The 17,251-nt window shown below is 43.4% G+C and overlaps 1 protein-coding gene across 2 annotated transcripts in view; it reads left to right on the forward strand.

Moving 5' to 3' along the window:
• UBE3D (ubiquitin protein ligase E3D) overlaps window positions 1-17,251 on the forward strand; it is a 190,737-nt gene that overhangs the window by 151,462 nt on the left and 22,024 nt on the right. The window lies entirely within an intron of this gene.

Raw genomic sequence — 17,251 nt, forward strand, 5'->3', positions numbered from 1 at the left:
ATAATGAAGCAGGTTTTTTAAATAATTGGGAATAAAGCAAGAAACAGGGCAAGAAAAACACCATGTAGCATTTGAAAATGATTGAAGTTAAGGAAAGGAACAGGAAAAGTAAAAAAGAAATTAGAAACCCCAGAAATGGTAAAAATCCAGATGCCAGTCAAAATATAATAATAACAGGTGCTATTTATTGTTACCATATCCCAGGCCTTGCTCTATGTGCTTCATGTATTATCTCTCTTTTAATCCTCAAAATAATCCTATGAGGTTATTCTTACCATCCCTATTTATATATATTTATATATGAAGGGCCAGAGGGTAGGTGGATATTTCAGACACACAGTAAGAAGCAGAGCTGGATTTGGAGCACAGGCACCTAGTCATTATTCCATTGAACCTCTTGGATACCAGTGATGGAATTAAAACAGTCAAGAAAGAAAGACAGAGGGGCGCCTGGGTGGCACAGCGGTTAAGCGTCTGCCTTCGGCTCAGGGCGTGATCCCGGCGTTGTGGGATCGGGCCCCACATCAGGCTCCTCCGCTATGAGCCTGCTTCTCCCTCTCCCACTCCCCCTGCTTGTGTTCCCTCTCTTGCTGCCTGTCTCTATCTCTGTCAAATAAATAAAAATAAAATCTTAAAAAAAAAAAAAAAAAGAAAGAAAGACAGAGGGGGTGGGGGGCGGCTGGGTGGCTCAGTCGGTTAGGCATCTGCCTTCGGCTCAGGTCATGATCTCAGGGTTCTGGGATCGAGCCCTGCATTGGGCTCCCCACTCGGTGGGGAGCTTGCTTCCCCCTCTCCCTCTGCCTGCTGCTCCCCCTGCTCGTGTGCTCAGTCTCTCTCTCTGTCAAAAAAATAAATAAAATCTTTAAAAAAAAATGGCGGAGGGGGGAGCAAGGAGGAAGGAGGAAAAGAGGGAAGGAAAGAAAGGAGGAAGGAAGGAGAAAGAAGGAGGGTGGGAAGGAAGAAAGGAAAGAAAGAAAGAAAAGGAAGAGGAGGTCGACGAGGACCGGAGCCATATTAAAACATGGTGTGTGTAGGGAGCGTGCTATTTCAGCCAGGGTGAGCTTTACGTGTATGTCTACTTTTGGTGCCGTATATGGTCACAATATTTGAATTCCCATCTCCAGTGACTATGGAGATACATTGTTAAACGCCAACAGATTGCGTAGAAACCACGACCTGACGCCATTTTGCCAAAATTAGATTGACTAAACAAGAGTACACCAAGGCTAGCAAAGCTTGTTTGATTCCACTGAGACAGAAAACCCGACCAGAACCAGGCCCTCGGATGTAATTGACCTCGCACTAATCACTTTGGTAATTAAACCTGATCGGTGGCCCCTGTAGTAAAAAATGCTAACAAGGTTAAATGGTTTTGTATGATGGATAAAGCCAGTCTAGCTGTTGTCCCTGAGACATTTGTTTTTGTCCTTAATGTATAACAAAGATAATTGGGACCCACATTTGATTATAATTCAGTAATGTAAAGATGACTGGTATATCTTAGCATGTAGTTAGAAAAGCATTAACGTTTATCTTACACATCAGAGGGATGGTTCCCACTAATTGCTTATCTAAAAGTCCTACATCTCCTTAAATACTCAAGAGCACTCAGTGTAACTTAATATAACAATTTCTCTTTGTTTGCCTCTTGAGATGCTTCAAGCTTCTATCTACTGAACCAGAGCTCATCATCATTCCTTAATGGGGGTGGGAGGGGGGAGTGGAAGGGGATTACATGGAAATAAGTTCTTTTAACAGGATAATTTTCCTACTTTTAAGAGGAATGATAAACACTTGCTTAAAAGAACGTTTTATTTTATTTTTTAAAGATTTTATTCGTTTATTCGGAGACAGAGAACGGACAGAGAGAGAATATGTGTGGTGCGCGCATGCGCACACGCAAACGTGGAGGGGGGCAGAGGGAGAAAGAGAAACAGACTGCCCCTGAGCAAGGAGCGGGATGCTGGGCTGGATCCCAGGACCCTGAGATCATGACCTGGGCTGAAGGCAGTTTAACCAACTGAGCCACCCAGGCACCCCTTAAAAGAACATTTTAGAAAGCATCGAACCTATACCTTACTATTCTTTTTAAAATACAGTTTCATTTTCAACTTGTCCTCAAACCTGTTACAGATAAAGTAAGAAACCCATTTTCAGGGCCCCACATTTATGCTAGGGCCTTTGGCTACGAGGTGCAATAAACAGAGGGCAGGGTTTCCCCAGACCCACCTGTGACCTTCCACAGCCTTTCTGGTCAGAATGGGAATTGCTGACAAGATGACTCCATTTCATGTTTCAATAAAAATTTTTCCTTTTATCTAATGTTTTGGAGGAAAAAGAAGGATTTGTATTGCCATAACTTGTTTATACACACTCTATTGGTGTTCTGGTTACAGATTTCAGTGCGTCTCCCAAAAAGAGCCAAATCAAGAACACTGTAAGTGGGTAGCTTCATTTAAAACTTAATTTGGAGTTTCTGGCTGAACCTTTTCTAAACTCAAGAAAAATAGGGCTCGTTACCCTTTGCCCAGAACCTTCCAGGCCTGAGTAGGCCACGGCAGGCTTTCTGTAGACTACAGCTAGAAAAGAAATTGTGGGAACAAAGCGCTTTGCACGTGCTCATAAAATAACAAAATCTGTTTCTTCACTGAGTCTTCACAAACCGTGCTTGGGAACACATCTCTCTGACTTGCATCTCCCCTTCATTTCCCACCCCCCCCCGCCCCTCCCTAAACAATACCATTTTTAGGAAGATGAGCCAGAAGTGCCAGCCTTGGTTACTCTTGTATTCCCTTCCAGAATCAAGACTTAAGGGTTGTGTCCTCTTGATTTGAAACTATTGGAGAACAAGAATTCCTGTCCCCTCAAAGGGACTTCTAGCTGCACTAAGAATCAAATCAACATGAGATAGATTAACAGGAGAAAATCAAATTTAATAGTGTATATATGAGGAATCCATACAGACATGGAAATTCCAGAGACAGGCAAAATGAGGTCTATATATCATCCTGAACTAAGGAGAAGGGGGTAGAGATCTGGGACTTCAGAGGGAAGAATGCAATTCACTGGGTGATAAGAAGTAGAACGTATGTTTGGTAATTAGATGTTTGCCCTGCCACACAGATGGGTCATCAGATAAAATTTATCGCTGCTAATAACCTCATCCTGAGAAAGACCCCCCAATTTAGATTCTTCTAGGCAGTTACAGGAAGGGCAACTGTTTCTTTTGAGTCTGTAGGGTCTCAGTTGCCTTCAGCTCAAAAGAATCTTCATGCCAGAGTGGCCCATCTATAGACCTTTCTCCTCATAGGATGGTGAGAGTATCAAAATTAGTCACTATTAGCTTTTTTTTTCTATGATAAAGTCTTTTTTAATTTGACTGTAGTCATCATTAGTTTTATGTTCCATAATAGTACGTATTGGACTTAGAAAGTATACCATCCACTTACACTTTCTGAAAAAAAATTAGTTACAGCTTCTCCCTTTCTTCCAAATGTCCTGAATAATAAACTCAACAAAAGGCACTGTAAGTTCTCTCAAGTGTCCTCGTGATCATAAACCTTAGTCCAAATGTTAAAGAATTCTTAAAAGGTACATAAGGTAACAAAGGCATTTAAATAAAATTCCACATTTTAATTCAATAAAATCTGAGAGGTGATGATGTCGAGAAGAAAAGAAAAAGTGGCCCAAGGTATTCTCTCCTCAAGCACAGACAAAAGTCATTTTATTGTTGATATTAAGAGAAAAATAAGTTGAAATCTATCCTTAAAACTTTTTAAGAGAAATCACCAGTAAATTGGAAATGTATGTGTTAGAAATCACTAGAGGAAACAAAGAGGACTTGATCAATAAAACACATTTCCTGTGTATATCTTCAACCCTGTGATAATTGTTCAAAGCAATTTTAGAAGAGCTCGTTTCAATACTTGTGTTTATTTGTTCCTCTGCGTTATTCTGTCAAGCCAACGATGTCCTCTAAATAAAGGCTCTGTCTATGGAACATTTGGTGGTTGTGTTTCTTACACAATCAAGAAAGTGTTTCTGAAATGTGTACTGTCAATAGACTTGGTTTTGATGGGATTAAAACTGAAAATGGAGGTGAGAAAAAGCATATAGGAAGAGAACCCTACAAAGCAGTGAGTGATGATATCAAACCACCAGAATGGACCCCAATGATTGTGAGAGTCCAAAGAGGTCCCCCTCAAATGAATGTGGCAGAGAAGATGCTTTTGTTTGGGTGACACAGGATTTGTTGTGGGCTTTGAGTGATGGTTAAGATTTGGAAAGACAGGAAGAGTAGCATTCAAAACAGCAAGAACGTTTGGCTAGATTGGAGGAATTAAGAGGGGACAATGAATGATAAAATAGGAAGGAGTTCTTTGATTGTGGGAGGCACTGAATGCCTATCTTAACTTCTCAGGGATCAAGCACAACACGAACAGGAACTGTGTGTGTGTGTGTGTGTGTGTGTGTCTCCGCCCCTGAGGGCCTCTGTGTGTGTGTGTGTGTGTGTCCTCCCCTGAGGGCCTCTGTGTGTGTGTATGTGTGTGTGTCCCTGCCCCTGAGGGCCTCTGTGTGTGTGTGTGTGTGTGTGTGTGTGTCCACCCCTGAGGGCCTCTGTGTCTGTGTGTGTGTGTCCACCCCTGAGGGCCTCTGTGTGTGTGTGTGTGTGTGTGTCCTCCCCTGAGGGCCTCTGTGTGTGTGTGTGTGTGTGTCCACCCCTGAGGGCCTCTGTGTGTGTGTGTGTGTGTGTGTCCACCCCTGAGGGCCTCTGTGTGTGTGTGTGTGTGTGTCCACCCCTGAGGGCCTCTGTGTGTGTGTGTGTGTGTGTGTGTGTGTGTCCACCCCTGAGGGCCTCTTGAGCTTTAGGATTTAAATGCAATGATTAATGCGCTCCTGGGTGCCTCAGTCGGTTGGTTGAGCATCTGACCCTTGATTTCTGCTCAAGTCATGATCTCAGGGTCATGATGAGATCGAGCCCCGCATTGGGCTCTGTGCTCAGACCACAGTCTGCTCGGGATTCTCTCTCTCCCTCTCTTTCTGCCCCTCCCCCACTCCCATGCACATGCTCTCTCTAAATAAAGAAATAAAATCTTTAAAAAGAAATAAATAAATGCAATGGTTAAGAGTGAAAGAGGCCTAGCGTTAGACTGCTTGGGTTGAAATGTCACCTGTAGGGTGCCTGGGTGGCTCAGTTGGTTAAGCGTCTGCCTTTGGCTCATGTTATGATCCTGGAGTCCAAGGATCCAGTCCCGCGTCGGGCTCCGTGCTCAGCAGGGTGTCTGCTTCTCCCTCTGACCTTCCCCCCTCTCATGCTTTGTCTCTGTCTCTCATTCTCCCTCTCAAATAAGTAAATAAAAATAAAATGTCACCCGTATAACCTTGAGCTAGTTCCTTAGTCTTATCTTTAAAATGGGGTAAAAAACTAGCATCTGTCTCACAGGAGTTTTTGAGTATTACATGGGTCGCGGCATGCACAGTGCTTAGGACAGTGCTTGGCTCACAGCGCCTGGTACATTCTAGCTGTGGTTATTATTCAGTGAATTTGCTCTTCTCCACCACTCCTTCCCATTGCCTATGAAATTTACTTTCTGAGGCTGTAAGCAGAAATACGACATGATAAAGGTGATGCCTTAGGAAAATTAATCTGCTAGCAGAGCACAAGGTAGATGGAGAAGAAGAAAGGAAGACCATTATTGCAAAACAGGAAGAGGCTTTCCAATTCCAAAGAAAACAATCTTAGAATGTCTTCACCAAAGAACTTTGTCAGTGCTTTTTCCTACTCTGCTTTTAATTATTGTTGAAGGCCATTGAAAGTACAATAGGATACATTACTTTTCCGTTTGCTGTCAGTTTAGGTCTAACCATGCAGGATAACCTGTTTCGAGTATTTTATATGTACACCTTTTAAAATGGGTTCTCTATCAGAGTCTTCCCTTGTGAGCAGAAAAAGCTTTCGCAAAAATCTTTACATGAGGAAGGGAATCCAGTCCAGAACTTTCCGACCAGACATTTTACAGGTATGTCCTCTGGACTAAAGTTCAATTTACCTTCTATGTAATTTCCGAAAGTACCAGGAATCCTTTTTTGTTGTTCAGTGTCGCTGGTTCTCAGGAGAACAAGGCAGTCTCCATGGCGAACAAACCCTATTCCCTTATATTCTTAATTCTCTTGTGTGTTTGTCCCCCACCACCCACTTATGTTCAGAAGTATGCTATGGTCACAACAGTGCGAAGGATGAGTGTTTGACCAGAAATACCACAGATGGAAAGAAGTTGTTGACTATGTTACTAAATTTCATATAAGTGAGTACTTTTCTTCTTAGAGAATAATTCAGCGTATCCTCAAAATGAATTAGGACCTAGCGTTTGAGTAATTTCTGTTTATGTAGTGTGCGTAGTCCACTCCAGCTCAGGGAAATAGCCAAAGGGGTCAGATGAGCAGGAACAAACCACATTTCTCTGGCTCTTACTCCACCGACTGTGGACAGTCCTGCCACTCGCTGCAGAATGCTCGCAGTGTCGCTACGGTGCCCTCGGGGGCGCTCGCACGAATCGCCTACCACCCGTCCTCTGTCTCAAGGCGTCTGCCAAGTTCTTCCTTCTCTTCTTAAGCAGCATCATTCGGTGCAGGTGACGCACTGCTGCGGTGTCCCCAGTGGCTGTCCTGGGTGAAGCGCGGCATCTCACTTTCCTGGATGTGCCAGTAGACTCAAAGGGTGCCATTGTGTTGGAGATTTCGATTAGCCAACGTTTTGCTGCGTCGTGCACAAGTAGGGAGAATGTAGATTCTCTCCATTTTGTGCTGTACTCGGTGACATGGACCCCAAAGCAGTGCTATCCCACACCCCCGTGCCTATAAAGTTTTTAGTTAAAATTGCTTTATCATTTTTTAAAATTTGAAGTGCCCAGCCCAGCAACTGGACTTAAAGACAAATTTTGAGTACTATACATGAACACACCATTTTTTGAACCAAGCCCATGTGCAGAATTTTCTCTTCTTTTAAAATGAGTTTCTCCCAGTAAATCTCTTGGTCCCTGATATAAAGACACTCTGGCCAGAAATTCTAGATATTAACACTGTTTGGGTTCTAGCTGAGACTCCGAATACATTGTTACTTTTTTTTGGCTATTCTGCCTTTACAAAAGTGCTGTAACATAAGCATTAGCCATTTTGTTTTCTTTTTTGTTTTCAGGCGCTTTTATAAAATTACTAAGTTCGTGGCTATGGTGATGGTGAATTTATGCAACTACATTCTGCGCTGGAAAAGCTGTCTTCTTTGTATCTTTGCTCATTCAATTTCATTTGACAGAGAAAATTGCTATGAAGCAAAACTTTCATGTAGAGCTTCCAGATGAATCCCAGGATCAATCTGTAACGATTCTCACGTTTTATTTTGTGTAATAAAATGGGGCAACAGCAGAGCTTTGCGAAGAGTGAGCGCACCTTAAGGGCAGGTGCAATGTTGTAGTCATCTTCATAATCCCATGCTTAGTAGTGATACCTGATTTAGAGAATGTAGTCAATAAATGTTAGCTTCATTAATTACTCCATGGGGGACATTAATAGTTGAAAACTAATGAATTGGATCTCTAAGGCAGGATTGATTTGAGTCAATCCATTCCTACAAAATGTTTATGCATCTTTGTAACTGTTAAAAGGTCCTACATCCATCAAGGTTTATTTCCAGTATTGCCTCCTCTCAGAAACATTTTCCTTATCAGTCTCAGCTGAAGAATGTTTATTTCTTTTTTTGAAAAAATATTTTTCAAAAGTAAAATGAAGTCTTTGATCCTATTGGAAATGCATGGAAGACATTCACCCATGGCCGTAAGATGCAGATGGAAATTCAATCTTTATTGGATTATACGGTCTTAGATGAATGTAATGACCAGGTTTACACATCCATTCTGTGTCCTGACTCTTTCCTGACCTGGTTTGGAAACTTTGTGTAAAGTGGCACTTTATCTCTTATTAATTCCAAAGATGACAGACACTGGGTTTCATTGTCTCGTTAGTGGAAGCTGCGTTCTCTGATTAGCTGCCTTGCCCTTTTTGAAGCTTTGATTTATTGGGGCAGAGGAAGCACTGGCTTTTGTATGTGCTGAAAGGAAACTAGGGTAAGGAATAATTTATAGTTCTGTCTTTGCAGCTGAACAAAACATAAAGGTTATTTTCATTCTATTGCTATAGGAACTGCTCTAAAACAAAAGAAAGATACTCTAATAAGTAGAAACCCAAAGACTGACATTGAGCTACTGTTTCAGTTAACTTAAAGAAAAAATGGTTAAAATCATATTTCGAAGCAGAGTGGCCCTTCTGAACTCTTATCTTAATTTCACAGAGAACAATGTTTCTTCCAATTTGGCATCAGGGCTGTGCAAGAGGAACATTTCTGCAGTGCCCAGGCAAGTTACATTTGCCAAAACAAAGCGTGGGTGGAAGGGAGCAGGAAAGAACTGACTGGTGGCACTTTTCACCTGGGAAAATGCTGCCAAAAAGGAATCCAAACTAGAAGCGCCAGGGAAAAAGTGCTCAAATGCAAACAAACAAAAAGGATAGCATACGTTAGATGTGTCCAAATTTGTTTGGGCTTCCCAAGTTCTTATTTTTCTGCTTTTCATATTTGATAAAGCCTGTATTTTGACACATGATTTCCCTCTATTAAAACATGTAAGGAAACCTCATAGAATCAGAGTATTTTCTATAACAGAGTAAATTCTGGATTCCCCCTTCCAGGCCAGCCAAGACTTTGTGTAATGGGAGCACTGAATGTGCAAACTCTTCCAATCTTATGGATAATTCTACATTCCTACCCTGACTCTGAGAGTCAGGACTAAGCTGGATTTCAGGATCTTGAGTAGGGAGTAGGTGAATAGTAGGAGTGAATTCAATTGGTGGGCGGGGTGGGTCAGGGTAGGAGCGCATCCTAAGCTGTGTACAGCAGCAGGGGCAAATGACGGGAGGTAGGAAAGTTCAGTGTATGTTTGGGGAATCGTAAGTCATCAGGTTTAATAACAGGGATCATTTTTAGGCACTAACAATATGCCAGATACTAACTCAGTTAATTGTCAAAGCAACGTTATGCAAAAGATATTTTTATTATCACCCTTTTATAGGTGAGGAAACTGAGGGCTTAGAGACCTCAGCCAAGCTCGTACAGCTGGAGAGTGGCAAAGCTGGTACTTGTGTCTAAGTCAGTGGGGTCCAGAGCATGAGCCCCTAACTCCAGTGCTGTCTGTAACCTTTCAGCTTTAACAGAGGAGAGGGCAGTAGAGAAGTGCCAGATAGCCTGGAAACTATAGAGCACTCAGTCTCTTTTTCTGATAGTTTGCTGGACATCTCCACATGAATATTTATCTGCCCTTCCAATCCAACTGGTCTAGGGGCGCCTGGGGGGCTCAGTCGGTGAAGCATCTGCCTTCGGCTCAGGTCCTGGACCAACCCCACATCGGGCTCCCTGCTCAGCGGGCAGTCTGCTTCTCCCTCTGCCTGCTGTTCCCCCTGCTTGAGACCTTACGTTCTCTCTCTCTCTCTCTCTCTCTCTCTCTCTGACAAATAAATAAATAAAATCTTTAAAAAAAAAATCCAGCTGATTTAAAGACAAAGCTCATTATCACCTCCATCTTTCTGGGCAACCGTCCCCTGGTAGCTGGCAGTGTCAGGGTTACAGCATCATCACCGGGAACTCAGGCAGGCAGGCTGGAGCCCTTGGAGTCAAGGAGTCCCCCTCCTCCCCCTAACCGTGCCCCCCATAAGTCTCTCCCTCCACCCTCTTGTTCCAGTTCAGCGGCTCTGTTTCCTACCTTGCTAGTCTCACCTGGACTGGTCCAACCGCTGACTAACACCAGTTCCTTTCTTCCTATCTTCTCCTGGCCCCTAATGCATCTTAGAGAGACCAGCTAGAAAATTTTCAGGAACCAGGGCTCCGGTCACATCACTCTCCTCAAAACTTCATGGCTTTCTGTAGAATTGCCTGCAGAATTCCGTCCAGACTCCTCAGCACGGCTTTCAAGGCCCTCCATGACTGGGTCCCAACCTTCCTTTCCAGCCCTACCTTGTCCAAGATTCCTTACTGATGTTAACTTTCTGAAATCACTAAACAGACTCTCCCATGGCCTGCCTTACACTCTTTAGCTTCTACTCCGCCCCTTGTCAGTGGAGTGCCACCTGCCCGAAATACCCCATTCCACTTCTTAAAACCTTTCCTCCTTCTCCCAGGTCAAATGAGTTACTCCCCGATGCATTCTCCCATAGCATTTTGCTTACACGTCACACTTCAGATTCTTCCATGCCCTGCATCATGGCACAGCCTTTTGGGTTTAAGGTTTTCTCCCCAGTTAGGTGACAAGTCTTCTGTGATGACGGGCACTGTCTTACTCATCGGTGTGGTTCCATTACTTAGTAGTAAGTTCACTGAAATGAATGCTGAAATAAAGACGTACTCACCTGGTCCCGAGCAGAGGCTCCCTCGGACAGCGAAATTATGGGTCCCTTTTCTCCCTTCTGAGCCAGGGGATCATCCTTGCTAATAGACCATACCTTGAGGGAGTAGGAATTAATGAAGCCACAAAGGGCAGGGCGACTTAGAAACATACCCAGAGTTGTTTGTCACACAACACCCAAACCAGACTAATTCACTGAAATGAAGGAAGAAAGAGTTTATGAATTCTTTACCTTGGCATAGTCCTAATATGGAAAACTTTTCATAAAAAAGGGAGATCCCAAGTCATTCTCTCTTTGGCAAACTAGGACCCCCACATAGAAATGAAATCCATATATATATATATATATATATATATATATATATATATATATATATATATATATATAGATCCGCTGACTGTAATACAGATAAGAAATGAAAGAAAGTGATATAACCTACATTTCAATACGTAAATGTTCAGTTTAGGACTACAGTGAAGGACCTGAGTGTAGGAGCTGCACACGCAGACTCATGCAGGTGGGTGGTCTCGGGGACTCAAGCACATACGTGGCATTGCTGGGGAAGTGGCAAACAAGACAGTGTACAGTCTTCCCTTGATTTACATAGTAGTTATAAATCTGGAAAAGTCCATGCACATTAAAATTATGCAAAAACATAAATTGTTTTTACATATAAAGTAGAGTTAGGTTCTGGGCTCAGACACTTATAAACAGATGTTTCACGTAAACAAATGTCTGATAAAACATCCAAAAGTTGGGCAGGATGCAGAACGACTCTTTTTGGGGCGGTTCTGTCATGGAATATTAAAATCTCTGGCTCCCTGTAAATGCCAATAGCACTCCCAAACGTTATGACAACCCAAAGTAGCCCTAACAATTTCCAAAATGACCCCTGGTAGGCAAAATTACCCCAGTGAGAATCCCCGACCTAGGTCCCTTGGTTTATGAGGAAGTGAACTCAAAGAAGTGACTTTCCAAAGTTGACTTTTCTAGAAAGTAATAAAGTCAAAACTGTAAGTGTAACGTGCATCTCTTGATTACTAACCCAGTGCTAATTCCTTAGGTCTGTTTATACAGATAACAGCCATGCATCTGTGCATATGTTACATGTGTATATATTTACACATATATGATGACATTTACTTTGTTGAAAATCATCCAGTCAGGGTTTGACTAAGTCTGATTCATAAAAGATGGTTCTGATATTTTGATTAAAATTAGTTCAATGATACTATTAAACTCGAGTAAATAGGTCTGTATGTAAACATGGACTAAGGGCAGGATAGTGTTGCATTTCCTGATTATTACAGACTCTTTATTACAGAACTGGAAAGAGCAGACTCTTCCGCTCATCATGCTGGAACCTCAGAGTGAAAGGGTAAATCAGAAGTGTTCACCTCACACCCTCCTCCCAGAGAATGCAAGGATATTTACCTTGGTGCCAAGCAGTGATGGAAGGAGGGAAACCTGACGTGCAACTGCATGCTAATCCCAACAAAGATTTGCAGCCTAAATTCCCAGATTTGCAGTCTAACGAAACCCAGACTGTGAATTTTGTTTAAAGTGGCAGAGCCTCCAAGCGTATGGAAGGAGTAAATGCCAGTCCTCTCTGGGGGAACGCACCTTCAACCTAGGCCCCAAAGAATTCTCACAAATAATTTTCTTTTTTCTTTTCTTTCTTTTTTGTAAGATTTATTTATTTGAGAGAGAGAGAGCAAGCAGGGGGCAGGGAGAGGCAGAGGGAGAGAGAAAATCCTCAAGCAGACTCTGTGCTGAATACAGGACCCGACGTGGGGCTGGATCCCAGGACCCTGAGATCATGACCTGAGCTGAAATCAAGAGTCAGATGCTCAACCAATGGAGCCCCCCAGGTGCCCCCTCACAAATAATCTTCTGAAGGAAATGAGCATCTTATAGTAAAAGCTGTCTAAGCGTATAAGGAAGTAAGACACAAGAGTAAGAACAAATAGAATAAGAGACAGCAGACACGGGCCCACTAATACTTGAGATAGTAGGAGTATCAGAGTTGTTTTAGATAAAACAACTATGCTTCCTATATTTTAAGAAATTTAAAACCCTAATCACTGCAAAAGATATTAGGAGAGCTTGGAAAAGTAAGATTTGAGCCTCTTCATGTAATGAATGCAGCTAGACATTAAATAGAAATCACTGATCTTCTGGAAATATTTACAGAATTGTGATGAGCTAAGTTGGCTGTAGTCAAAAGCGCATTCTAACCTTTGACCTTTCAAACAAAAAAAGTGGAAATTTTATGATTTATATTATGGAGTGCTATTTTTTGAAAATGTAAATACAGCTATTTCTCACTCTGCCTTATTGTAAACATAAAATAAATTGAGTCTACCATTTATTAGCTAATTGGCCTTGGGGAAATTATTTAATATCTTTAAGTCTAAGTTTTTGGGGAAATGAGGATAATAACAGCAAGGACTCTGTCGTTGGTAAAGGAGGGCAAGAATAATACTGACTTCCTGAGGAGCTAACGAGACAATGCGTATAAGGCGCTTAGCACACCTGACACGCAGTGATCAACACATGCTGGATTCTTTTCAAATAGGAAAATGCCAGGTTTAGAAATGGATGAATTATGGGACTATTCATTTGACAAAAGTGTACAATATGGCGTTCCTTTAAACAGTGATATGTCTAAGACACACTGATTAAAATACTCCTCTACTCCTGAGTAGACTCGTGTGCCGCAGACACAGGGAGGAGAGCCCTCAGGGACCACTCCTCACAGTCTGCCTGGTCAGGCCCCGGACAGAACTGGCGTTCTGCCAGTTCCAGCTCTGGTTCTAGCTCCAGGTGCAGTTCCAGTTATGGCTCCAGCTCCAGCTCCAGCTCCAGCTCCAGGTCCAGGTCCAGCTCCAGCTCCAGGTCCACATGCAGCTCCAGCTCCAGGTCCAGGTCCAGCTCCAGCTCCAGCTCCAGCTCCAGCTCCAGCTCCAGGTCCACATGCAGCTCCAGCTCCAGGTCCAGCTCCAGCTCCAGCTCCAGCTCCAGGTCCACATCCAGCTTCAGCTCCAGGTCCACATGCAGCTCCAGCTCCAGGTCCAGCTCCAGCTCCAGCTCCAGCTCCAGGTCCACATCCAGCTTCAGTTCCAGGTCCGCATGCAGCTCCAGCTCCAGCTCCAGCTCCAGCTCCAGCTCCAGCTCCAGCTCCACTTCTCCCTTTCCTCTGATTCCCTTGTCTTTCTACTCCCACAACACTGTGAACAGTTGGATACATCTTCAGCAAAATAACACTTAGGACACATGAAAACGATTTTATTACTTTTCTCTGTTGTTCAGGTTGAACACATCAACTCATTTAAACTTTGCACTTGGTCAGTTTTCCAAAGCTGTAAACATCACTATTTTAGAACCTGTGCATGTTTAATTATATCCCACTTGAACGTGGAGCCCAAGGAAGACATTTCATGGAGTGACGGCCTGACTAATGTAGCTGGTCTGATTCATTTAGAAGATTAATTTCCTGCTCCTACTTATGTTTTCTAGTACGGTCTCATGCCTGCTTTTATGCTTCCAGGGTCAGAAAGAAAAAATTTGGCCTGCAGGCTAAGTCCACCCACTGCGTGTTTATGTAAATAAAGTTTTATTAGAACAGAGCTATGATAAGTATTCACTTAAGTATTGTGGAAGGCTGCTTTCTTGCTACAACTGGAGGGTTGAGTACTTGTGACAGAGACCTTATGGCCTATAAAAGCCTATGCTATTTACTCTCTTGCCATTCACAGGAAAAGATTGCTGACCCCCTGCTCTAAAATGTTATTTTGCTGCTGACGCCTGTTTTCCTGGATGCCTTCTCTCCCACCTCATCTCTCTCTACCCTCATTCTTGTTCATTGTGCTCAGCCACACTGGTCTTCCAGTTCCTAGGAAGGATCTTGGCGCTCACCTCTCCTGTCCAGGGAATTGCTGCAGGATGTTGGCTCGGCCTGGACCAGTCCTCTCTGTCTGGAATGGTGTCCTTCCAGAGCTGACTGCATCTCATCTTTCGTGTTCTGGCACATGTCCCCTCCTCAGAGAAGCTTCCCTAACCAACCACTCTACCTAAATAGTCCGTCCTCACACACCAAGCTGTTCTTCTTCATATTAGTCTGCTCTTTTCATTCAAGCACTGACCATGATTGAAAGTTTTGTTTGTTTATTTACTAATTTAAGGCCTCTCTTCTCTCTAGTCTGTGAGCTCCGTGAGTGAGTGACAATATCTGTTTTGCTCACCACTTCCAGCCCCAGAACCAGGCACATAATAGGTGCTCAGTAATTAGTTGCTAAATAAACAAATGGCAAATTTGCACGTGTGTTGACCTTTTTATCTTACAGTTTGGATTTTCTCCTTCGATATATTGCCTTGCTCAGATGTTTGCTATATTTTCTCTTCTTTGACCCAAATTATCAATGTCAGACTAAAAACTTTTTCTCCCCTTTGGGGTAGTTTCTCTTCTAGCTTGATGCCGTCTGCAAACTTAATGACTGCTATTTGGTTATTTATGTGGTTAGGGGCAGAATGATGAAGACAGGCTGTGCTGACTACCTTGCCGCCTTTGGGTCATTTCAGTAATAGGAACACTGAGTCTGCCCAGAGAAAGTAGCAGCTGCCTCCTGAATGAGACGCTGGAAGTGGTATATTGGGATATTAATGAATAGCTTGTAAATCGCATAATGTTTGTTTCTGGAATATTTGTGCGTTGGTGCCGGTATGCGTTTTGATTTCTAGAAGAGCCTTCCCATAAGCCAAAATTGATTACACATATATTCTCTAATTATAAGAATTTTCCTTTAAAAACTGTCTGCAGTAAATGCCTCTTCAGAGCAAAATGAGATGCAGCAGAGTAAATGAAACTCCTTATGCAATGCGCCAATTATGGCTCTGATTAAACTCTGTTTCTGTTCTGCGGTGATGGCTTTACCGAAATGAGAGCGTTGCTATTACCGGTTCCGTGTCCTCACCTGCCACTCCGTCAGGCCGGCCTCTGGATGAAACCCAGCAGCTCCTGAGCAAATCAAGAGCATTATCCACAGTCGGGCACATAGAGAGCCTGCAGGTGGGGCCGGTAGTTCCCAGAGTGTAGATCCCACACCAGCAGCATCACCAGAAACTTGTTACAAATGTACATTTTGGGTCCCACCCCAGACCTGCTGGAACAGGAGCTGGGTGCGGTAGGGGAGGGGACCGAAGTCAGGAATCCGGGTTTTAACAAGCCCTGCAGGAGAATCTGATGCCGGTGAACTACAGAGGTAGGCAGCAAAAACGTGACTCTCAAGCAGACCCGGGGAAAACACGGATGGCGCGTAGCTAGGGAACTTGTGTCAAGCACAGAGCCCCTCCAGCGGTATGCGGAAGAGTGAGCCCTTCCAGCTGGATCCCTTCGCTTTTGCTACCCGCTAAGACACTGCTTCTGGGGTGAGTCTCAAAAAGCCACTGGTTATCTTCTCTGTTGTGGAGACATCTCCCGCAGGTTGGTTTTACATTCACTTCTGACTCACGTGTGAGGGGTACTCGGGGAAGTGGTAGGTGAGACCTTTCTCCGTCTGGGTTACATCCGTACTTGCCTGTGACCACCTACAGTTCTTTCTCCAGCAAAATTGACCTAGGGTTCGCCTCATTAGCTTCCTCTACCTTGACTTCTTTCCATGGTGGGCTGAACTGGAAGAGAGATTTTGAAATTCGGAGCAGTGGCTCTCACCTAATGGTGCATCTGAAACATCTGGAGGCTGCTGGAAGTGACTGCTGACCTCCCCCATCACCACCAAAGTTCTGATCCCGTAGGTTGGGGGTGCGGCCCAGAATTTGCATGTGTAACAAGTCCCCAGGTGATGCTGATGCTGCTGGTCTGGGGACCACATTTGGAGGACGGCTGATCTAGAAGGGCAAAAAACACTTTAATTCATCAGGCAGTACGTGAGTGTTTGAAAACAGGAGCGTTTCCTAGGTACTCGTCCAGAGCTGATCCTAACAGGGAGAACTGTTTGAATTTCTTTTCTAGCTTCGCGCTACTCCGTGTGGGGAAGAGTTGGGGGTGTGCTGAAATACACTGGCGTCAGATAGGGCACGTCGTTTCTCCGCGTCTCTTTCCGACTCTGTGTTCGGCGACATCATCTTGGTGGCTTGGAAGTCATCCGTGGTAGCGGAATATATACTATGGAAATCAGACAAACAAATCAGGGCCCCTTTTGAACCCCCCACCCCCAGAGTTGATTATGAAGTGTTTATCAGCGCCGTATTGGGAAGAACCATAAATAATGAGCCTACAAGGAATGTTCTGACATACCTCGCAGGACCATGCATGTGACCTGGAGGGGTGTGGGGAATGAAATTCGTAAGTACATCTGTTTTGCAAGGAAATGGTGAGGTTAAAAGGTTATTCAGCAGGTTTGTAGGAAGGTTGACGGGGTAGTGAGATGGTAGTATAATATTCTATTTCAGTGGTGGGCTTTGGAATCAGATACTCCTGGAATGGAAGCTGGCGCTCTCACTCATTGGATGTGGGATCTTGGGAAGGGACCTGACCTCCCCAAATTTGAATTTCCTTATTTGCAAAATAGAAATAATGTGCTCTCATGAGGCTCATATGAGAAAAGTAATTTAAAACCTAGTGAAATGCCAAACACGTGGTAAATTGTTCATTTCTCTCAGGAAATGTTAATTATTATTACTACTGCTATTAGTAGTAGTATTGGTACTAAGTTTGTTAACAAATATTTACCGAGTACCTTTTACTGCACCCAGCACTCTGCTAATACCGTCAATAAGTTGTGTAAACTCAAGGAGTTTACAATGT

The sequence above is a fragment of the Ursus americanus genome, chromosome 29 (assembly GCF_024610735.1).
Source record: "Ursus americanus isolate L20-20 chromosome 29, mUrsAme1.1.p, whole genome shotgun sequence".
NCBI lineage: Eukaryota > Metazoa > Chordata > Mammalia > Carnivora > Ursidae > Ursus > Ursus americanus.